Consider the following 26,202-nt stretch of genomic DNA (forward strand, 5'->3'; position numbering starts at 1 on the left):
CTCAAGAATTATTGATTGAAGTGTTCTTAAATGGATTGAAGTTGGAAGTGAGTGAGGAACGTAGGTTGTTCTCGTTCTAGACCATGGATGAGTTGATAGAGTTGACGCAAAAGGTGGAGAATCATAACATGGTACTACGGATTGCTCTTGGGTGTAGTGTGAGTAAGGGCATGTTAGAAATGAGAAGTACAAAGCTAAATGGGCACGAGGCGAATGCTTTTCTACGATAAACTATACTCAGCAGAGCATGTGTGCAAGAACAAAGAATTCAAATTACTGGTTATGGAACCTGAGGCTAAGGAGGAGGATTAGTTGGAGCACGAAGCCATCCTAGAAGCAATGGAGCAATTGGAGCTCTTTTCTGGAGATCTACCTTGAAGCCAAGGTGGTTGTCCAAGGGGGAATAATGATAGAAACAGGTTTGTTTGTTCCTTTTATGCTAGTTTAGTAGGTTTAGAAGCAGTAGCGCTAGGCCTAGCTACGGTCTATCATAAATATATAATGGTTAACTAGCTAAATAGTAAAATCACACACTATTTAGCATTGTTAGATGGTTTCTGAGAGAGTGACAGGTGTCTCACAAACTTTTTCTTTCTTTCCTCTTCGTGTTACGATGTTCAAATCCCGGGTGTATTCTACGTGCTGTGACAGGACAACGGAGATGGTATTGCCAAAGGATCTTGCTATCACCAAAAGAAGGATGTCGCATTGTTTTTCACAAAGTTTCTTCTGGTAATTCAAGCTCAATATATCCCTAATCCCGAAATCCTAATTTTGGAACACAGAATGAGCAGTCGTAGCATTTGATTGGCTGATAACATCATCAAGGGATCACCTTTCGTTGAGGAACCAAATGCTTAGATTCCCGAGTAACTCTCGAATTTGTTAAGTGAGATTATTTTAATTTATATTTCGCGATCTTGGTTGATTTGATGGATACGGATGTGTAATTTGAATAATTAATAGTGTTGCTAACAGCTACTATAAATACCTATCAAGGAAATTATTAAGTTGGTATTAGTTCTTCAACATTGATGGTTATTGTTTGTCCATGATCACTACAATCAGTTAGAGAGTTGGTCTTTTTGATACATCCTGTATGGTCATGGCTGAACCAGTTCCATCTAATATGCGAGATAATGGGGTTGATGCAGTTGCGGAAGTGAATCCGATAAAGTTGTCTTAATCTCTGGCGGTTGGAGTTGTGGGGCTGTATGAGATGCAAAACCAGTAGAACCTTGCTGAGGTTTACAGTGTGAAAATGGTGTTGCAAGATGAACGGGTATGTTACTGATGTCATTATTCTAAATTTTCTGGATTGGGTCATTAGATATATGCGGCATTAACTCTATATATTTACATTTTATTTTCTTTTGTTGCTATGCAATGGTGATCGAATTCATTGTAGCATACCAAAACAAAATATCGCTGTACGCAAGACTCTTATTCGGGAACATAGGATTTATTCTATGAAGAATTTCATTGTGGTAGGTTGGAGGAAAGGGGTTATGACTTGTGGTCACAAGTACAAGTTAAACTTTTATATTAAGATGTCAGTGTTACTACTAACAAGTGGGATGTTTCCCTTTATTCCCTTTTGTTTTGTATCTTATGAAAAGGTTCAGGCCATGCCTGCTAGAAATGAAAATCATCTCATAGGTATTTTGAAAGATATTAAATAGTTATTTTTTATGGTTTCAACTTATTCTGGGTAAGAAAATTAGTTTTTTTATCATTTCTTATGAATGAGATGTTTTTAATGTTGTGCAGACTGTATTGGACATGTTGTAGGTAAAGAGGATGTAATAAATATGGTGACAAAATCAGAAAGGGGGTATAAACTTCTGGCGGTCTATTTGAAGGATCTGCAGTACGTTTGCTACCTAAATTATAATTTCCAACTTCTTATATAAAACTATTTTCATATTGTATGTAATATATGTGACATGGAATTTTTGTTGACTTCCTTTTAATCACTTTTATGTTGCTATCTGTTGTGTTTAGGAAGAATCGGTTGAAGTGTATCCTGTTTGGTAACTTGGTTGACAAAGTTAAAAAACTGCTAGATAAAGCTTATGGTCAGCCCTTGGTGATGGTGACTCAGTTGTTCAAGCCTCATTTGTATTTGAATGAAATTAATATTCAAAATAGTTTTCATGTGTCTCGGATTTATATTAATCCTAACTTCTTCGATGTTGTTATATTTAGAGATAGGTACGCAATACATTCATGTCATGAACTGGAAACGTTATTTACTTATTTGATGTATGTTTAAATGTAACGTGACTGCGATGTTGTTTCATGGAATATTTGGCATGAGTCAGCCCGATGAAGGAAGGAGATCTATGCTCACAAGGGATCACTCACATTCAAAGTCGGCCACCGCTTTCTGTGTCCGATGAAATCAACTGAGACTCTAAGTTGAGGAAATTTTGAACATGAGGGAGGTGTGTTGGCAATTTAAAGATGGTTTATGTGTAGCTTATTTAAGTTATATTTACACCGATATGTTATGTAGTGATAAGTTTTTGTAATTTTAGGAATCTACATGTTGGGTGGTTGGCACTATAGTTTCTATTGAGCATAGTGTTTGAGATTGGTGTTATGCTTCGTGTGAATCCTGTCCCAGGAAAATTCAAATTAATAAGGATAGGTATTGGTGTGAACATTGTAGGAAGGGCGAGTTCAATCCTTCTCTTAGGTAATAAAGTCATCTTTTTCAAGTAACTTGATTTTATAATTTGGGTGAAATAGTTGGTGTTCCTGTGTTCTAAAAAAAGAGTATTGAAAAAAGAGTACTTAATCAAAAGAATACTAAATTCTAACTCATAAATTTAAGTTCTTTTGCCTTAAAGAATTTTAGTACTTTTTTTTTAGTTAATTTGATCTTTCTAATAGAATACATAATTTATATTATAAAAAAATAACCATAGTAAACAAAGTACATACTAATTCATATACAGTAAAAATTATACAAAGTCAAATAAAAAAAGAAAAATTATAAAAAATATATATCAATAAAAAATATTAAAAAATTTATATGAACAATGAGTACCAAAAATTCAATCAAAAAATAAGATACATCATAGAACATAAACCTTCAAACTCAACACTAATAAAATACATAACACTCTCCACTACACTTTAACTCACTTTTATAAAAAAAAAAAAGAAAATACACTCACACAATCACTATTTTAATGAATTTAGAATTCGTAAAAAATATAGTTCATAGTAATTGTAATGCCATTATTAACATTTTTTATAATTGGCTTCGCTTGGTAGACAACTCTGCCTATGCTATATCTGCGGTACATAGACAGTCCTAAGCCCGGATAAAGGAAGAGGGTCGTATTAGGCCTTCAACAGCTAACATAAAAACTTAGTTGAATATTCATGACATGGATTAAAGACGTTATTGCGCTAAAGCTAGGTCGTTACCTGGAAGCAACACGCTGTATGGCTCGCGTACAGTGTCAAATAAGCAAGAGCCAATGCATCGGTGCCCGGGTGTAGTGTTAAAAGGAGCAAGGGTTTCCACGTTTTCATGAACGGACGAGGGTAAATAAGCTAGTTCATAAAGAAAAAGGTAAAGGTAAAGGTCAGAGCAATAAAAGGTTGAGATTTGGGACATGGAACATAGACACTCTAACAGAAAAATTCATAGAGGTGGTAAATACCATGACAAGGAGGAAGATTAACATCATGTACCTACAAGAAACAAAATGGGTCAGTGCGAAAGGTTAGGGAGTTGGATACTTTCGGGTTCAAACTTTGGTATACAAAAAAGGTGAAGAATAGGAATGGGCTAGGTATTGTCGTGGATAAGCAGTGGAAGAAGAACATAGTGGATGTTAAGAGGGTGGAAGATCAGATCATCTCTATCAAAATTGTGGTGGAAGGAGGTACTTTTCATGTGATTATTGCCTATGTATCGCAAGTGGCTTTGGACGAGCAATACAAGATAAGGTTTTGGGAGAATCTAGAGAATTTCGTCCAAGACATACCATCGGGAGATAGGATTTTCTTAGGAAGAGATTTAAATGGCCATGTTGGAAGAGAGGTGACTAGGTATGGAAGTATTCACGGAGGCCATGGTTTTGGGGTAGTCAATACCGAGGGTAAAATTATTTTGGACTTTTCTTAACCTTTGACCTTCTCATCGCAAATACAAATTTTAAAAACAGAGACAAACATCTTATAACTTACAGGAGTGGTATGACAAGCTCTCAAATCGACTTCTTCTTGTTGAGGAGAGTCGACCAGAAATTTTGCATTAAATGTAAAATTATTCTAGGAGAGAGTTTAATAACACAACATAGGATGCTTGTCATGAATTTTCGTGTTGAGCAAAAGTTGAGAAAAAGACATCATATGAAGAATGCATGGACGAGGTGAAAGGTGAGGAACAAAGAAGCTTCCTAAGACGGGTAGGAGAAGAGGCAAAGTGGGATGCGGATGGAAGCGTGGAGGACATGTGGAGGGAGATGGCAGAAGTTATTAAAAGAACAACAAAAGAAATTTTTAGTGAATCTAGAAGGATATGACCAAGAGGTAAGGAGTCATGGTGGTGGAATGCGAATGTACAAGAAAAGATAAAGGCAAAAAGGGAGTGCTTTAAGGAATGGTCTTTGTGCCACAATGCAGATAATTAGAAAAAATATAAGGCGGCAAAGAAAGAGACAAAAGTGGCTGTAAGTAAAGTAAGAGCAAGAGCATATGAAGGTCTCTACCAGTCTTTAGGTACAAAAGAAAGAGAAAAAGATATATATAGAATCGCAAAGAGCCGTGAAAGAAGAACGAGAGACTTGGATCAGGTTAAGTGCATAAAGGATAAAGACGGAGAGGTTTTGGCTCAAGAGGAGAAGATCAATGAAAAGTGGAAGAGTTACTTCTACGAGTTATTTAATGAAGGACAAAAGACTCTTCCGAGCCTTGGTCGGTTATGCACGAGGGAAGAGGATCAAAACTTCGACTACTATCGAAAGATTTGAGACTTCGAGGTAAAAGAGGCTCTAAAGCAGATGAAAAATGGCAGGGCAGTAGGACCTGATAATATTTCGATTGAAGTTTGGAAGGGCCTTTGAGAGAAAGGCATCAGTTATTTAACCAAGCTTTTTAATGAGATTTTAAGGTCAAAGAAGTAGCTAGATGAGTGGAGAAAGAGTACCTTGGTACCTATCTACAAGAATAAGGGGATATACAAAGTTGTAGAAATAGAGGGATCAAACTCATGAGCCATACTATGAAGTTTTGGGAAAGGGTGATAGAACGGAGGCTAAGACAAGAGACACAAGTAACTAAAAACCAATTTATTTTTATGCTAGGAAGACCCACCACTGAAGCTATATACCTGTTAAGAAGGATGATAGAGAGGTATCGTAGTAATAAAAGGGATCTACATATGGTGTTTATTGATTTGGAAAAAGCGTACGATAGGGTGCCAAGGGAGGTATTATGGAAGGTTTTGGAAAGAAAGAGAGTACGGATAACATATATTCGTACAATTAAAGACATATATGATGAGGCTACAACTAGTGTGAAGACTCAAGGTGGTGTGATAGAGGAATTTCCTATTGGTATAGGATTACACCAGGGATCATTCTTAAGTCCATACCTTTTCATATTAGTCTTGGAAGTATTTACAGAGCATATCCAAGAGCCTGCTGGTGCACGCTTTTTGCCGATAATATCGTCCTTATGGGAGAGTCAAGGGAAGACCTAAATAAGAAGTTGGATTTATGCAGAGAAGCTCTAGAAGTGTATGGTTTGTGCATAAGCTGTAGCAAGATGAAATATATGGAATGTAAGTTCGGCTGCCGAAGGAAAAACTCCAATACAGAGGTGAAGATTGGAGAAAACATCCTACGAAAAGTTAAAAGTTTTAAGTATTTTGGGTGTATCATACAGGATAATGTAGAGATTGAACAGGATGTAAATCATAGGATTCAAGCAGGTTGGTCAAAATGGCAAAGTGCGTCTGATTTTATATGTGACAAAAAAGTGCCTTTAAAACTTAAAGGTAAATTCTATCGCATTGCTATCAGACCAGCTATGCTTTATGGTACAAAGTGTTGGGCCACCAACGGGGAGCACGAACATAAGTTAAGTGTGGTAGAGATGAAGATGCTGAGATGGATGAGTGGTCATACGCGATTGGATAGAATAAGGAACGAAGATATAAGAGAGAGAATTAAGTAGCACCTATTGTGAAAAAGATGGTAGAATTGCATCTCAGGTGGTTTGGACATGTGAGAAGAAGACTGAAAGATCACCTAGTCAGGAGAGTGGATGAGATGGAAGATGGACAAGGAGTGAAAAGCAGATAAAGACCTAGGAAGACCATCTACGAGGTGGTCAAATGAGATCTACATGTAAACGGTCTCTCTGTAGACATAATACATGATAGAGCTCAAAAGCGTCGTTTGATTCATGTAGCCGCCCCACTTAGTGAGACAAGGCTTTGTTGTTGTTGTTGTTGTTGTTGTTGTTGTTGTTGTTGTTGTTGTTGTTGTTGTTGTTGTTGGCTCTGCTAGGTAGACAACGGAGAATCTGAACAATGTGAACAACAGGCTGGAAATTTGGCCCAATGAAGTTAAAAAAAAAAACTCCACCCCAATTACCCTACCAAAAAACCCTATTCAGTAATTCAAAAAATTTAACCATCCATTATACCCTAAATTACTAAAGCACCAGCTTCTCCCCTAAACCCTCTGCCGTCGCCGCAGTCTCTTGGTCACCAACCAGCCCCAATCGTTGTTGTCGGGATCCTTCTCACCGTTGCTGGTTCGTCAACAAGGACCTTCATCGGCGTCGCTCTCCTCCAGACCAGAAACGAACAGTGTCTCTCATCCCTAGTGAAAATAACCATCCACTTAAGGATAAAAATAATCATTTGCATACCTAGTGAATGGAACATCCAGCATATTTTAATTGTATATAACTAAACCGAATCTAATCCAATAACCATCCATATAAGAATTAAAATAACGACTAAAATGACCATCCTGAATTGGCCATTGAAGTAGCTTCACTGAAAGGCCATGGTGAAAATGACACAACGACTAACATTGATGCTGCTCCTTCAACGGTTCGACAACTACCGGCGGGGGCCACCGGTGAGGATGAAGGTTCTTCTCCAGTAACTCAAGTGAAAACCATGCAATCACTAACTCAACTGGCCATTGATGTAGAAAACCACGCAATGGCCAATACTGCTGTTGCTCCTTCAACCGAGGAAGAAGGATTGGACGAAGAAGAAATTATTAAGAGAGTAAAACTGTACAATATTTTCTAATCTCGTAGGAGAAAAGTGAAGAGTGGCGCGAAAATAGCAGCAGTAGTGGATGGGCGGTGGATGGGAGGCGCCTTGGGCTGAGCGTCAGAGGGGGAGGCACGTCTGACTGACTGGGGAGGTGGAGGAGTGTCGGGCACGAAGTGGTATAGGGCTGCGGCGCACAAGGAGGAAGCCTAGATGGTGGACGACGTTCGGTGGTGCTGCACCTTGCGGTGGTTGAAGCTACGGCGCCGTTTCCGTCATAGTGTGGTGGAAGGAAAAAACGTGAGTTGGAGAAGGGGGATGAGGGTTGAGATGGAATGAGAACATGATGTAACGAAGGAGGTTACGTTGTCTAATCCTAATAATTTAAATTTAAAAATTAATTATTCTAATAAATTGAGAATCTGATTTTAATAACTAATTTAAGCTTCATTTTTTAAACTGTTGTTCGCGTTGTTCAACATATACATTGTTTACTTTCTTTTTTATAGGTTAAATAAGATAATTTTAAAAATTATGACATTAACATATTGTATTCAGGTGAATGGATATATTTTTCTGATAAGTAGAATAAGGTGAAATGTAAAAGTTTCTTTCAATTTCTCATGTTTTAATGAAATACATGTTTTTTTTTTACATGTGTTTTGAGCTAAATTGGTATGTTAAATTAGTTTATTGTGTTGTACACTATCTGTTAGTAATCAAACTGAATCGATAAAATAAAATTAATGAAACATCCAAGATATTTTATGTTATAACAGTGAATAATTTGTCAGTAAAACGTTCTGTTTTTTAAAAAGTAAAATCTGATTGGCTTAAATGTAAATACAAAATTTTAATCTTTTAATCAATTTTTTTAATCAAGAGTTAACTGTTCATATTAGATAAATAGGTATTACTATTTTTTTTTATATTCTAGGACTATATATATGTGTATTATATAAGAAATAATAGTAAATGAATACCAAGTTCATATATTTTGTTGTCTGATCATATTTGTCCTTTACTTACAATTAAATTAAACTAAACTTTTTATATTTTGGTTACTTTAGTCTTTCTGTTCAGTTGTGAAAAGTTAAAAATGTGGTTTTCAAAGCCTAATGCATTAATTAACTTTGCAAATCTTTTTCCAGAAAGTATTTGTCAAATCTAACTTATCCGTTCAACAATTAATAAGCACAGATAAGAACATAACATTTGGCCTGCTGCATTTTCTTTCCCATCATTAATTATATTAAATTTAATATTCTAATTTGCTTCTGATGGTCAATTACCTTGACATTCTCTTTACTTGAATGTTTAGTATTATTATATACAATGAATAAAATAAAACGGTCATTGTACATTTCAATAAGAGATTGCATGTAGAAAAGTCACTAAATGCTATTAATGACTAACAATATTAACTGTAAAGTCATTGCATGCAAAAAATATTTTTTAATGTGATTTTCTATATCCTCCATAATACTACTTTTGCAATCGTGATCCATATTTTTTGGCTTGCTAATGCTTATCCAACTAAATAAATCAGTCACAAAAGATCACTTATTTGAAGTGGAGAAGTAGAATTTTTTCATCCATGGCGAGTACAAAAATTACATTAATGGTATCATTTTAGATTACTTTTATTAATATTTTCCATATGCGAAATTGATATTTCTGAATTAGATTGCTTTTTCCAAAAATTAAGACAAATAAACTGACAAAGCTGGTGTATAATTTTGCAATATTTATGGCACCAGTAAAAGCAATCTTCGAATTCTTAGAAAAACAAATATGTAGGTTTTAAATAAATATGAAAATATCCTATTCATTACAAGTTACCAAATCTGAACCTAAAAAAATGGTTTTGAATTCATCATTAATGAAAACTAGCTCCATAAATAGACACATAGTTGAACATCTATCTACCCAACCTTACTTAATCCTTCTTTAATCTATATCAGTGAGTCACTTTGTGCCTTCTTCGTATTAGTCGTTCTCATTTATTCAACACCATGAGTGACATGCCACCAAATATCAATTTTATTCCACAAGTTCCTGACGAGGTTATGTATGAAATTACTTTCCATTGTGATGGTCCTACCATTTCAAATTTGCGGTCCATATACTGCTATTGGAGGCAGAAATTGGCATCTTACAAGTTCTTTATAGAGCTAACCAAGAGGTGACTTTGCCACGGTTGCAATCTCCATGCTCATTTTGGTCATTCAGTTGCATGGAGCGATTCCATAGATTGAGTCATGAAAATGAATGCTTCTACAGGTGAGGCCACGCCTTTCACACTTCCTTTTTTCTTATCTTTTGATGGTTGGTTTTAAATTGTTGATTTGGCTAATGGAATTTTTTGTATCCGATATTGTTCTATGGGGGGTGCAAGTTACTTACTAACCTAGAATCATGCTAGTTGAATTTCACGAATAATAGCGGATCCTTCGAACAACAACGATGGTGTTCCTACTTCTCTTTACGTATTTATTTACTATCCTAACAGCTTTCATTATGCCATCTTAAATGTTCTTAATCAAGAACTCGAAAGTCCTTCGTACACTTTAACTATCTACACCAGTTTTAGAAGAAATTGGGATATCAGGATTACATGCCCTAACTATGTACGTAACTTGGATTTAAGTTATGTTTCAGTGGATGGTATTGTGTACCAAACAAGTTATCAACATAATCGTTATGAAGAACACCCATACATCGTATCATTCTCTATACTAAGCCTTACTTTTCACCAAATATTTATCATTTTTGAAGCTTTGGGACATTGCCATTAGCTGTTGGTCCAGGATGTTCATCTTTATCTTGTTGCAAATACTCAAAACAATGAATCATATCCAACATGCATCTAGCAACTAGATGATAACGATAACTCTATTTTCTGAACTAAGTTATCTGAAAATGGTGGAACGAGAGTATGTTCCTTATAAAAAAAACGTTAACTTTTTTATAGGAGTAGCAAAAATATTACGGTATAATACTAAAAAATTAGTAAACTATATCCAATAGTTGTCAACTAATTAAGCTTTCCATTTGATTAGTTGATTTGAGATTTACTTAAAAGAAAAATTGTTTAAATTTTTTCACATTGGCATAAACATCATACTTGCAGCAATGCTACGACTTCGTTGGAAACTACCAAATACATATTATACTTGTGTTCCATGAATGAAGGAAAATTTGTAACATTCTTTATTTATACAGAGTTTGAAACACATGAGTTGCACTGGGAATGAAAAACAGTTTCACCTCAACTTTATAAGCTTGAGAGAATTAAAAAATGTAATTGAAATACTTGAAACATTGCTATTCTAATAATTTTTATCACTGATGTTACGTATAAAAAATATACATAATATTTATTAATTAAAAATAATGATTAAAATTACTGTAACAGTGATATTTTAGGTATATGTAAAAAATTTTCAATAAATTTATTTCATCAAAATCATAATAGAATTTTATAGTAAATTATTCATAGCAAATTAGAATTTTTTGGGTAAATTTTAGATCCAATGTTACAAGGATCCAATATTACCAAAAAGAATTAAAAAAGATATTAGTAAAATTAACAAAGATTCTCAGTTTGTGGAACAAATCCTCAACTAAAAAAATTCCAAAGTTTATGTGTTACTAAATTTAAATATTAGAATCCAATTTCTTTCAGATGTCACAAAGAATAAAGCAAATTTTGAAATACCCAAGTTCTAACATATCTAAAGAAATTTAGATTCAGAATACTTAATAAATTATTGTATTAAGCTGAATATTGTCATACATTAATAATTAAAAGATTACGTTTTTCTTTGTCATGTCAAAGGAAAAAAAAAAGTAACATGTATGAAACAGGAAGTAAAGATCTTTTCCTTATCTCCTAAACAAAAAAAGTCATCATTACTATTGTCTGCATGTTTAGTGATCGATGTGATTGTATTAGTTAGGTAAGTACCAAAGAATTCTCATTGAACACCAATTATATTAAATGGAAAGATATAAAGGGTAGCACCTTTACCTAAAAAAGTGGTTAATTCTGATATATTCATTAGTGATACTTATTAGTTGAATCAAGCGTGTAAAATCAACACAATTATAATATTCCAACAAATACAAAATTGTAGTAACAATTTAATTACACACGACAGTTTATGTGATGGTTTCGAGATATTAAAAAGTCAATATGAAAATTTACTAAATTCGACTAACAAACAATAACCTAAGGCCAGCTTGACAAAATATGGTTAAACTACTTTTTATAAGAAATACTCTAAAAACAAAATATATACAAAAATAATTAAAATATATATTATAGTATATATTTTTTACATAATTTTAATGTAGGAAGCTGAAAACACAATATTATATAGAAAAATAAATAACATATTTATTATACTCGGTGCATGGTGCATTGTAATAGAAAATATATTCTTAACCAAGCAAATATTTAAAATCCATGATTATTTAATGTATTAATGAACTTAATTTTTTTAGATTATTTTGTAACTTTTGATTATTCACTGTATATGTAGAACTGAAATAACTAATACTGTTTAATATACTTATTTAAATAACTTATTTGATCCTTAGAACATAATTATTGAACCTATTTTTCTACAAACTTCTTCATACCGGCTGACATAATAAAATTGATTTAATTTTTATTAGGATATAACTATATAACTAAAATTGGTGAACAATAGAGAAAAATTTATCTATATATTCAATTTTTTTTTATTTCAAACGTCAAATAATTTATTAGAAACATGTAAATTTTTCAAAATTATTATTTTTCTAAAAAAAAAGCAAATTGTTCAACTCACTTCATTTATAGTCAATCGAAATCTCAAGAATAAGAGAAGTTGTTACAAACAATCGATAGCAAATAATTCTGTAGAATGTATAAAAATAAAAAAATAGAAAACAAAAGTAACTAATTAAATTATATTTAAAATTGTTAAATAAATTATCCCATAACATATAATTAATTCCGTTTAGATTTCAACATACCTTATATTTAACTATAACTAATCTAATTGATAAACAAATTTAGATAAAATCTATGATTTTCATTACTTGGTGTCTACTTTATTGCTAACAAATATTTTACACTCAAATATCAATATTTAAACGATCATTATTTACATTACTTTAAAATTAGTTATTATTTATTTATTAACTTTTTATAACAAATAAGTGATCACTCTCTTAAATTGTACAAAATTACTGTACGTGTCACTTTTTATTGACATGTATCTATTATATTTTACTAATTTTCTATTCGAAGTCATCTCATGTTTCATTTTACCCTGCTATGTATATTAAACACAAATAATTTGTTGTGTGTTTAGTTTAGTTTTTTGTAAATTTTGATTAAAATTAAATTTATTTCAATGTGGTTTATGCTTACATACTTTGATTTAAAAATAATTATATTTAATAGACTATTGTTTGAATAATAATGTCCAAAATCGCTTTTAGATATGAAATTACGAAAAATATAAAAATTAGATTAAATTTTTATAATATTATTATTTTAACAATTTTTATATTACATACTTTTAAATTATAATATATTAATATTATATAAAATATTATCTTAAATAGATTATATACATATTATAATAAATTACACATAATATTAGATATATATACACATAATTGATAATGTCTAATAATTATAAACTATAATAATAAAAGGCAAACAGGTTTATAAAATTAAACAAAAATAACAATAAGATGAAGTGGAAGTCACAAAAAAGTACTCAAATAAATAAAGGGTAATTGTGAAAGAAAAAAAGATTGTACATATAAAAAAGATGATAAAGATGAAGAAGTATAGTTGAGAGAATAAAATTTGTAATCAATTCTCAATCATAAGAATTAAAAGCAAAAGTCACAAAAGTCATTATCATGTTGATGAACCACTATTTTATGACTTAATTTGTATCGAATTGAGTGGATTTTGTTAACTATCCTCACTTATTCATGTAAATTGCATGTTTTTAAGATTCTTTCCTATTTTTGTGCTATGATTGAAAACATGCTTCATAGACCTAAAAATTACTAATTTTTAATTCACTCTTATTACCATTCGATGCTATGATGTGTTTGTTGAGTGATTACAGGATTTATAGAGCAGGAATGGCATGGAGAATAAAGAGAAAGCATGCTAAAGTGGAAGGAACACAAAAATTTGGAGATTTGAGAAACTGGAATCGATGCGTACGCATGGCTGAAGCGTGCGCATGACCAGGAGCATCGTCCATTGACGCGTACGCATGACTGATACGTATGCGTGACCTTGTGCAAATTCCAAGCGACTCGTATGCGTGACGAGCGTCACGTGCTGCAATACAGGGAATACGCTGGGAGCGATTTCTGGGCTAATTTTGGCCCAATTTCAATCCCTAGAATAAAGACAATACGTTGGGAATGGAGCTGGGACAAAGACACTTACACTTTAGCTTAGTTTTTGAGTTTTGAATTCTAGTGAGAGAAACTCCTACTTCTCTCTAGAGTTTTGGTTTTCTTAGTTTACTTTCAATTGGATCTTGAGAAAAGCTTCTACTACCTTCATTTCTAGTATTTTCCTTTTGAGTTTTCTTCTTTAATTCCCTTAATACTCTTTTCAATTTGGTTATCTTGAATTCATATTTGGATCTTGTTACTCTTGAATTTTGTTAATGCATTGAGTTATTTCTATATCCATTGTCATTTTTTGTTTTGTTATTGTTGATTTTTGTTAGTGGTAATTTGAATTGAGTTATTTTCCTAATTTTTATTATTACTCACCAAGTGTTTGAGGAAATGTCACCCATGATCATGGAGTAGATTTCTTTGCTTGGTTTGGGTTTGAGTAATTGGAGCCACTTGAATTGTTATACTTAAGTGTTAATTGCTAATTACCTTGATCCTCACTAAATCTAGTTCTTCTCTACGAAGTGACTAGGACTTGTGAGCTAAAGTTAGTTATGTTCACTTGACTTTCCTTCAGTTGTTAGAGGATAACTAAGTGAGAGCAATGAGCATTTACTATCACACTTGGGACAGACAATGAGGATAGAAATTTTGATTCTCACCCCTAACCAAGACCTTTTATATTGATTAATTGTCAACTCTTGCTAGTTATCTATTGCTCTAATTTCTAGTTATTTATTTTTCTTGTTCTCAACTTCGAAAATTTTCAGGAAATCCTAGCCAATAATTTGCATCTTGTGTCAACTCCTAGGGAAAACGACCCGGAATTCTACTCCCGTTTATTGATCTTATTTGTGACACACATTTTAACTTTGACTAACGAAAATCTTGTCGGTTGAGACTATACTTGCTACGTTGATTTGAAAAACTCTTTTTGGTAATTCTTGACCGATATTTATCCGCTTATCACATGTTCCATCTTCTCATGAATAAAAAGTGAAGATTTAACTCCATTAATATTTAAACATTCATGCCCATATAGATAAACATGTCACAAGTGATGTGAACTCAACAATATGATATTTTATTGAACACCAAGACGGTAAAAAATGAGAAAGATAACAAAAAGTACTTGAGAAAATAAATTTTGCAATCAATTCTCAACTATAAGAATTGAAAACAAAAGCCATAAAATATTACTTTAAGTAAATAAACTTTTGATGGTAAAATCGTGTGGAGAAAAATTTATCCAAACATATTTTTATATATATTGGCCAAATTACTATATTTAGTATCAAGTATACTTTATTTATAGGTCTCACCTAGAACATCCTACCACACAGAGGTGCTGTGGTATTACGACTTCTAAAATAAAATATATACATAGTATAGTTGAAAGGAAAGTTATTATCGAGGATCCTTGAAGGAAAGCTTAAGCAACAAGTCGTGTAAACCTTGCGTAATTAGTGAATAATTAGTCAATAAATTAATTATTAATAAAAAACTAGAAAATTAAATTTTATTAATCCAATGTGGTAAAAATAGTAAAAATACGAATTTCGGCAATAATTTTGAAGGTTTTGGATAAAAATTGTGCCAAACGGGCCGAACCGGTTGAACCAGATCCACATAAGGCCCAAAGCCCAACCCACTTCATCACCACTTAAGAGTTTCAGCTCTTCCCACCTCCATAAAATGAAATTCACGCTGAAAACACCAAGGGAGAGAAAGAAGAACATTCAAAACCCTTACCCAAAATCTCAATCTCACAAAACTTTCAATCCGCCGGAACTCCGATCGCCACACTATTTGCGGCCACGCGGTCACCGTATTGAGCTCTACAAAATTCACCGAACAATTTGGTACATAAGTCTCAATTTCTCACCCAGCTGCTCATCTCTCTTAATTTCAAAAATCTTGAACAATGGTGTTGAGCTTTTGTTGATTTTGATGTTTAGGATCAAGCTAACTTAGTGGGCTTGCCAAGTCTTGTCCCAATTTTTATAGGTAAGATGAGAAACCTCTAACTCTTGTGAATCATTAATAACTATGAATCCTAAATTGATTTTTGTGTAATATTATTTGGTATTAGAATAGATTACATGTGTTAGAACCAAAATTGGTGGTGAGAAAGCTTGATTGTGGACTTTGGAGACTGGGTTTTCTGTTTTGCGCGTGTTTGGAACCTTGAGCGTTAGTGAAACAGAGAAATTTAAGGTGCTTCGACATTAGGGAGAAATCAGCCAAGATATGGTTTTGGTTTCTCGTAGATAATATATAATGTTTCGTGAAAAGCTAGGCTAGACGACTATAGGATATAGGTTGGAATGTGTAAGTATGTTATTGTTTAGTAACCTTGATAGAAATATGAAATTATGTTGACAATGAGTTAATGAATGATGATATTGTTGATTGTTGATGTTGATGTTTGATGATGATAACGTATTATGATGAGAATGAGTTATGTTGTTTTGATTGTTGGATTTTGTGGAAGGTATATAATTGAGAAAGTGGTTTGTATGGAAGTAATGAAAATAACATAGAATGGTATTGAGCATGTTTACTATTTTTTTAAAGTGTGAAATCATTGGTTGTGAATGGAAGTTAGTAAAAATAGAGGTTTTGGAACTTTTGTTGAAAAACTTATTTTTGACCAAACTTCGATGGGACATACCTTGGCTTCCAGACTCCCAAAAGTTTCCATATTTATTTTAAAAGAAAATTGTGTCCGTAAAGTTTACGCTATTTGAAGAACGAACTAAAAATAATTTTTAACAAAAAAGTTATGCGCGTCAAGAGTTTGGTATGCAAAAGTGAATTCTACAGGACTTAGCAGCTTTTTAACATTTTTGAAGGACTCGCATACACAGACACACACGCGACACGGATGTTCAGCTCTGTCCAGACGTCTCATGTATGCGGGCGTGTGCATGCGTACGCGAGAGGGGAGTTTTTTAGGCTCACAAACGGGGGCAGGTGCCACGCAACGCAAGACATCTCCTCTGTCAAGGGTCTCGAATACGCGGACAATGGCCGCGTACGCGAGTTCGTCAAATGACACCCCTGCGTATGCGAGACATGGAATGCATACGGGGAACCCTTGTTTTTGGAAAAAAAAATAAATTTTTGTGATTTCAACCTATCGCTAACCTCTAAACCTCTATATTTACTTCCTAAGGTCCAAAATTTAGTTTCTAATCATAGTGAGAGGGGAGAACCTTGAGAGGGGGTTGACTTGGTGGCGAAGAAATATCGTGAAGTGGTGATATATGTTTGAGAAGTGCTGAAACACTGAATATATGATGAATGATGACTAATATGATAATGAACAGTTAAATCTGAATGATTATTTGGCTTTTGCACTTCTTTTTATCTGAGATACGAGTTTTTCTCAGTAGATGCAGTGGCTTGCCACCACTTGCTCTAGGTTGAGACTCGATACTCTATTGACCCTACGTCGCAAGATGTGGGCAGGCACTTTAACTCCCCAGAAATTACCCCAATGAGCTGAATTTGATGATTGATTGTAAAAGCTATACATAGACTCTTGGGGATGCATGCACGGAGGGACTGTCCAGGGTTAGCTACTGGACATGTCGGGTTTAGCTATATAACCGACAGATGAGGCTCATCAGCCACATGGTAGCCATACATCATATGCATTTATCTATTTTGTTTGAATTTGTATTATTTGGGATTTGCCTACTTGATAATATATGCTTAATTGTTATGTGTTCTGTTTGCTGTAACTGAAATATATCCGTGTTTTCTTTGTCTGTATTGTTTGTCTGTGTAATTGAGATACCCTTTATCCAACAGATGAGTGACGAGGATAGTTGCACCGGTGTTTTAGAGGGTTTGAGGAAAGAGAGAATTTAGGGGTTAAGTTAGAATTGGGTTAGAACCTAAGTGCGTTAGATAACTTACCTTGTTTATGGTTTTAAATTATAACTCTAAGTTTTAAATTTGAGTGTCGGAGTTCTAGCATCGCCTCTGGCTTTTTCGAGACCTTATATATTATGTATGTTGGCACCATTACCATGCTGAGAACCCCTGGTTCTCATTCCATACATATGTTGTCATTTTCAGATGCAGGTCGAGAGGCACCTTGAGGCATCTGAAGTTTCCTTTGGCAGGCAAAGATAGGATGTTGTCTTTTGTATTTTGCTATGTATATAGATATGTGTATAGACTTCTCCTCTAAATATGCTTTATTTTTGTTCCTCCTAGATCTTTCATGGAGATATAGGAGTTTATGTCATGTATTTTGAGTACTTTTAGGATGCATATGTATATATATGTATGTGATATTCTCCATCCGGCCTTGGCTTCGCAGGTCGAGCCAGGAGCTTGATATATATATATATATATATATATATATATGTCCTTACTTTCTTCATACGCAAGTTTCTGTTACGTGAGCGTTGCGCTTTTCTTTTCACGATTTTGCTTAAGCTTTTCTTCAAGGCTCCTCGATTATTAAATTCCTTCAACTATTATTATGTATATATTTTATTTTAGAGGTCGTAATACCACACCACCTCTGTTTTATGGCTTAAGTGTAAAGCTCTGTGTGGTAGGGTGTTACATTATGGTATCAGAGCAGTTTATTCCTGTAGAGCCTAAGGAACGGATTGACTATGTTTCTGGGCATTCTCTGGGTGTGTGTACATGCTAAATTAGGTTATCTAATTGATATGTGTGACATAAATGTTCATGAGCATGCATTTGGGACTTCGAAGCACTAAATTTGAGATATTGAGACTGATCACCTTGATATCACTTGTTTGGTGTGAACAGGGACCAAATGGCAACTTGTGGTCGCAGTCGCGACTGAGGAAGAGGTAGAACTAGTAATACTAAACCTGAAACGATGGGGAATAACCCTGTGAACTTCATGGCTGCCCTGAAAAACATAGTTGCGGCTATGCAGGCGACAACTAAAGTGCTAGGTAATCAGATGAATAATGGTAATGGCAGTAATGGGGAGAATAGCCTGATGACATTCGCAACATTCCTGAAAATACACCCACCTACCTTTAGAGGGACTATAAACCTTACAGAGGCCGATAACTGGATCCAAGAAATAGAACGAGCTTTACAATGTCGTTTTTCCAAAATCTGCCAAGGTGCTCCGAGAGACTTTGAGGAGTGGAAACATATAAAATACGAAGAAGGACTCTAGAGTGACATTCTAAGCTCAGTTGGACCAATGGAGATTAGGATTTTCTCAGAACTAATGAATAAGAGCCGAGTAGCTGAGGAATGTGTGAGAAAAACGGCAGTAGAGAAAGGGAGTCACAGAGTGCCTTTTCAAAAGAACCAGGGAAGAAAATTTGTACCAAGAGGTAGAGCCTTTAAGCGTAGAGTATATGTCCTATAGTAAAATTAGGGCCAGAATAACTTTCGAAGGCCTAATAACAACAACCATCAGGGGAGAAGGTTCGGGAAGCAGCCCCAGAATGAAATGACTTGCAACAGGTATGGAAGTTACCATTCGAGAACTCCGTGCAGAGCTGGTTTAGGGTTATTTTATTTCTGTCGTGGCACCAGACATATGTCCTGGACTTATCCAGAAAAGAAGCAATATGACGTCGAGAGAGCTCAGCAGCAAGGAAGGGTATTCACTATGTCAGCTGAGAGCACTGAGAGATCCAATATACTAATATGAGGTAACTGTGAAATTGCTGATAGAACTTTAATTGCCTTATTTGATACTAGAACATCTCACTCCTTTATAGCATTTGACAAAACTAGTGAATTAGGATTAAAGATAACTATGTTGGCTTATGATTTAGAAGTGCATACCCCTACCACTGAAACTGTTGTGACTAGGTTAGGCTATCAACAAGTTCCGTTACGAATTAAACAACAAAATTTTGTCCATGATCTAATTTGTTTGTCGATAACTGGTCTTGATCTCATCCTAGGATTTGATTGGTTATCAAAGAATCGCGTTCGGCTTGATTGTTCTGAATGGTCGCTGCAATTCATGTCAGAAAGGTCAGAAGGAGCAGTGGTGGCGAAGGGATACTATTTGAATTATGTTGTGGTAAACTGTAGTGGGAGTGAATGTCAAGGCTTTATATTGTTAGCTGCAAATGTATCGGGTGAGGAGCAAAGTTTGAATTAGATTCTGGTTGTGAACAAATTTCCTGAAGTATTCTTGGAAGACATTCCTGAATTCCCTCCTTCTCGAGAAACCGAGGTTGTGATTAAGTTGGTGCCTGGGGAAGGACCAATCTCGATTGTGCCTTATAGACTGTCGTCGTTGGAATTGGCTGAACTCAAAGCTCAGCTGGAAGAATTGATGAGTAAAAATTTCATCCGACCAAGTATTTTTTTTGTGGGGAGCACCAGTGTTTTTGGTAAAGAAAAAGGATGAGAGTATGCGTTTGTGCGTAGATTAATGGAAATTGAACAAAGTCACTCTGAAAAACAAATACCAGTTGCCAAGAATCGATGATTTGATGGACCAAATGCCCTGAGCTGGAAATCATTATGTGTTGTGTGGAAGATGCTTAAGGAAGAAGAGTTACTAAGAGCATTTGAGAATCTGAATTTGGGCGTCAGAGAAGTGGCTAGAAATCTGTGTTTGAATCAATTGCATGTTTTTAGTGATTTTAAGGTTGAGATTCAGAAAGCTCAGCTGAATGATCAAGATATGTGGAAAATGTTACAAGCAGTTGAACAGAAGAAACCTGAGGAGGTCACACAAGACAGAGAAGGAGTGTGGCGGTATAAAGGGAGGATTTGCGTACCAAATATGGAGAATCTATATACATATATATACATAAACAAACTACAAGCACTAATTCTCCAAAATAGTTCTTTGCTTCCAAGACTCTTCAGAATGCTCAACAAAGTGCCTCCCGATGTTCTGAAAAATAACAACATATGTACGGAATGAGAACCGGGGGTTCTCAGTGATAAACCACTATTTTATGGTTTATTTTGTATTGAATTGAGTGAATTTCATCAACTATTCTCACACTTATTCATATAAATTGCTTGGTTTTGTGAATCCTTCCTAATTTATGCTTAAAAGTGAAAACATGCTTCCTAGGCCTTAAAATTACTAATTTTTAATCCTCTCTTATTACCATTCAATGTTGTGATGTGTTTGTCAAATAATTTCAGGGTTCATAGGGCAGGAATGACTTAGAGGATGGAAAGAAAGCATGCAAAAGTGGAAGGAACACAAAGAATTAAAGATTTGAGAAGCTGGTCCAGATGCGTATGCGTGGCTGATGCGTACGCGTGACTAATGCGTACGCATGTACTTGTGCAAAGTTAGACGACACATACGCATGGCTAACGTGTACGCGTGACAAGCGTCACGTGCCTCACTTAAGGAAACACACTGGGGGCGATTTCAGGCTGATTTCTGGCCCAGTTTCGAGCCCAGTCTATAGATTAGAGGCTGGGAGTGAAGGAGGATGGGACATTACACACATTAGACTAGTTTTGAGTTTTAGATAGATGTAGAATTTGAGAGAGAGAGGCTCTCCCATCTCTCTAGGTTTTAAGGTTCTTAGTTCAATTTCTTCTTAGATCTAGATTTTAATTTTGCTTCATTTTAGCTTCCCTTTACTTTTATTTGTTCTAGCACTTTAGTTTATCTACTTCTCTTGTTAATTTCTTTATTTTGTCAATTTAATTTATGAACCCTCTTTTCAATTTCAATTTCCTTTTGATGCAATTTTATGTTTTCATGTCTTTTGATGTTTACATTAGTTGCTATTATTGATTTATTACTTATGTTAGTTATAGTTTTTATTAATTATTGCATTTTATGATATTTGCTTTTATTTCATTCTAGGTGTTTGATGAAATATTTCTTTTAGTTATGAGTTAGATTTTCCTCCTCTTGGCTTTGGTGGGATACTTGGGTGACCTTGAGTTACTAATGTCCAAGTGATTGATAATTTGTTTTCATTAACTCCAGTATTTCACTAAATTAATTAGTGAGGTGGCTAGGACTTATGGACTAGGATCCATTAAGCTCACTTGACTTTCCTCTAATTTTGGGGATGACAAAGTGGGAGTGATCCTTGTAATTATCATATTGTGGTTAGTAACAAGGATAGTGATCCTTAACCATCAACCCTTGCCAAGACCTTTTTACCATTTGAGTTAATTACTATTTACTTTCTTGCTATTTACCTTTCTTGTTCATCAAACCCAAAACCCCAAAATATACACTCCATAACCAATAATATGCACACTTTCCTACAATTCGTTGAGAGATGACCCGATGTTTAAATATTTTGGTTTATTTTTATTGGGGTTTGCACTTGTGACAAACAAATTAAACTTTGATTGAGGAGTATTTGTTCAGTTAAGACTATACTTGCAACGGAATTATTTTTGTGAAAATTCCTAACCGACATTAATCCTCCATCAAGTTTTTGGTGCTGTTGCCGGGGACTTGCAATGTGTGCTTGTTATTGGTTATTGTACATATGTCAATATTGTGAATAGTTTTCTCTTTGTTTGTTTTCTTAATTGAGTTAGTAGTTAGGATTTTGTCTCTTTGTTTCTTATTGACTTTTGTTTTTATTTTCTCTTTTCATTATGAATTCTCATCCTTTTGACTATTGTAATACCCGGTCTAATCGAAATTTAGTAAATAATAAGTTAAATAGGAGCGAATATGGTTGGAAGATTTGGCAATCGGAATTTGATAATTTAAATATGATATTTGGATTCAGTGAATTTTTCCGAGTCGGAAAATATAGTTTTCTGCGTAAAAGTGCGCAGTGGAATTTTGACCGGCAGTACCGGCTGAGACCTGTCTGGTACTACAACTGAGGAAATTGATTATGGGTAAATAAGATTAAAAAATGAAGAATTATAATTAGGGAAGGTAGAAATATTTAAAGTGCGATTTAGAGTGCTAATCTTAAAGGTTTTGACCCAAAATTGGACCAATGGGCAAAAATAAGTGAACCGGGCCTAAGTGGGCCCAAGACCCAACATATATAAACATTAGTTGTGAGCATTTCAGCTCATTTTACCCTAAAAAGAAGGGTTGGGGCGCTGATTTGAGAAGAGAGAAGAGAAGAGAGAAAACCTAACTCTCTTTGATCTTCAAACCACCATAACTTGAGCTACGGAGCTCCGATTGACGAGCCGTTTACGGCCACGCGTTGCTCTTATCATCCTCTACAATTCTATCTAAGTTTGGTGGTGAGTATTTCATTCATCTCTGCCCAGTTTTCGAAATTCCCCACTGTTACACGTTTTTGGGTAGTTAGTGTTGAAATCTTGTGATTTTGGGTGTTTAGGGATAGTCCAACATGGATTCTAAGTGGGTTCTATCCCTACTTCATATGGGCTGAGGTAAGAAGTGCTCAAACCCTTGTGATTTGTCATTTTTATGAGCCCTAGGTTGATGTATGTATGTGACATTGGTTATGTTAGTGTATTTGGTGATGTTGGTGCACAATTGGGAGATTGGTATTGCTTGAGGAGCTTTGGTAAGGCTTGGAGCTAAGGTTGGTGAAGAATTCCAAGGAAGAGGCTCAATTGGTTTGGCTACAAGAGGTACGGTTTAAGTTTCATTTAAATACCGCGTGTTGTGATGAGAATTCCTAGGCTAGATGCCCCTAGGATTAAGTTTGGATTGTGTAAATGGTTGGTGCTAATATGCATAGTTGATATGTAATGTGAATTAATGATTGGGTTGAGAATTGTGTGACCTTGTATGCTTGGTGTATTGAGAATTTGATGTACTGGGTAATGAGTATTGATTTGTGGTTTATGCATTTAAATTGTGAAAATTGGGCCGGAGGCCGTGAATTTTGGGCCGGAGGCCGGAAAGAGGTAAGAAAGGTAAGTCGATGTGTGCATTGTATGATGGCACAAGTGATTGGATGAATTTCAGATAATGAATATATGAATGATTAGGTTGGTTATTGAATAATAAGGTTTGAGAAGTTGAAGTGTGGAATTTGGTAATTTTGGGTGAAATTATGTAGACGAGGTATGTTTGGTTCGGTTGAGATATATTATGTGATCATATATGTGATTATGATTATTGATGCCTTGATGGTATGATGATGCATTAGAGATATGTATGTTGTGATATATGCTTGGGGAATGATTAAGGTTGATTTGTGGGTGAAATCACGTGATAGTGAGTATGATATTGATTACGTATAATGATGGTTGATTGGAAATGGTATTATTGGAAATTGGGATGAGGAAGGATGTATGACATGATATTGTGTTTGTCCTTTAGCCATTTGATTGAGAAGTGTTAAAATGGTTAGATGTGGTTTTGGGAATTTTTGGTAAAGTGTCAATGTGTGAGTTGAGGATGGCTTGATGTGGATTTTGGTACATTTTGATTGATTTCAAAAAGGGTTGAAATTGGCATGTTTTGGTTGATTTTGAAAAGAGTTGAAAATGGCTTGTTTTGAAAATGGCACCTAGTGGTTTTGTATGAAAACATGATTTTTGGGCATACTTTGACGGGACATAACTTGGACTACAGATCTCTGTTTTGTACCAAATCTGTTTAGAAATGAAATTGGATCCGGGATGTCCATGCCGTTTGAAGAACGAGTGAAAAATGATTTAAAATGAGAAAGTTATGTCCGTCGGAAGATTGGGGGTTGAATTTGTAAATTCTGCAGCTTTTAACTTAGAAAATTTTTAGCTGAATGACCCTCCACGCGTAGGCGCACTTGGCGCGTACGCGTCGTTCTTCAAGAAGGCACTATCCACGCGTGCGCATGGTGTGCGCGGGCGCGTCGATGCGCTGCACCAAATGCCCAGCTATTTTCCCGAGAGTTGTGCCAGAGTTATGCCAGTTTTGTGCCTGGAGCGCAAGAGCACCCACGCGTACGCGTGGCTGACGCTTGCGCGTCGTTTGGCTATTTTTCAACCCGCGCGTCCGCGCGTATGACGCTTGCGCGTTGATGAGTTTTGTAGCCATCCACGCGTGCGCGTGGAGTGCGCGTACGCGTGGCCCTGTTTTCATGCCAAAGTTGATTTTTGAGTTTTAAAAGCTAAATCTCATACTTCTAAGCATCCGATCTCACCTCTTATGTATTAAATCATTCTAATATGCCTAGCAATGATCTAGGGGATGTGGTAACTTGCGAGTGAAGCAAGGGGAAAAGTTATGATCAATGATGATTAAAGATGATTATATGAGATATGGAGGATGACGGTGGAAGTACCGTGTATGCCATGAGCCGGAGGGCTATATTTATTGATAAATGGCCCGTTCTTGATTGGACCATGATCCGGATGGCTGAGTTATTGCCGGGTTACGGCAAAGCCATTATTGTTTATGGCTGAATATAAATGCATATATGATTAATGAATGAATATGTTAAATGGATAATAATGAAAAAATATTGAAATGTGATGTGCAATCCCGGGTAGTAGGCAGTGGCGTTGTCCACTTGCTCCGGGTATGAGACGGGAAAGGAGGATTATGATAAACGAGTTTAATCGTGGTTTTGAACAAATGTGTATTTGTGATACCTGGGTAGTAGCAAGGGTCGTGGTTCGTCCCGCTTGCTCCGGGTCATTATCTGAGGATTGATAATAATGAAGGGTGATTATGAATAAATGTTTATTTGTGATACTTGGGTAGTAGCAAGGGTTGTGGTTCGTCCCACTTGCTCCAAGTTAATGTTTGAGATTTGGTAACAATGAATGTTGATAATATGAATTGAGATTGAATGAATATATGTTTGAGATGCCTGGGCAGTAGCAAGGGTTGTGGTTCGTCCCACTTGCTCCGGGCCAATGCTTGAGATACCTGGGTAGTAGCAAGGGTTTGGTTCGTCCCACTTGCTCCAGGTCAGAGATTGCGACGCCTGGGTAGTAGCGGCAGTAGTGGTGAATCCACTCGCTCCAGGTTGAGCTTTTAGACACCCGCCTGGGTAGTAGCCGCAGTAGTGATTATTTCACTGGCTCTGGGTTGAGCGGGCAGTAGCAAGGGGTGTTTCTGTCCAATGGTTAGCTACCAGGACATGTCGGGTTGGCTATATAACCGACAGATGATATCATCAGCCATAGGGCAGGCATTCATCATTTGCATATGTTTGAATTGTTTGGGTTTGCCATTTGTCTTGGATTTCTACATCATATATGCCATGTTACCTGACTATATGCTACTTGTTCTACTTGTATCATGTTTGTGTATTACCTGCCTGTATTGCTTGTGTTTGTACAACTGAGAGGCCCCTCATGCTGGTGTCGGTGGGTGTGAGGGCTGTTCTTGATGGGATGAATTGATGATGCGATTGCATGATGATGTATTGATATAGAACTGCTGAGGCAGAACAACTGGTGATGGTTTTGCTTATGATTCTAAGTTTGATTCGTGGAAGAGTCAGCGAGTTGGGAAACATGTGAAACATGAATTGAATTTAGCACTCCCTTATGACAGTTGCCTATTCATGGATTAGCGAGAACCTAGGATGAATAATTGGTGAAGAAGTTTAGGATGCTTAGTGAGTTTTTGTTGCAGTACATTGAAT

The sequence above is a fragment of the Arachis hypogaea genome, chromosome 17, assembly GCF_003086295.3.
Source record: "Arachis hypogaea cultivar Tifrunner chromosome 17, arahy.Tifrunner.gnm2.J5K5, whole genome shotgun sequence".
In the NCBI taxonomy this organism is placed as follows: domain Eukaryota; kingdom Viridiplantae; phylum Streptophyta; class Magnoliopsida; order Fabales; family Fabaceae; genus Arachis; species Arachis hypogaea.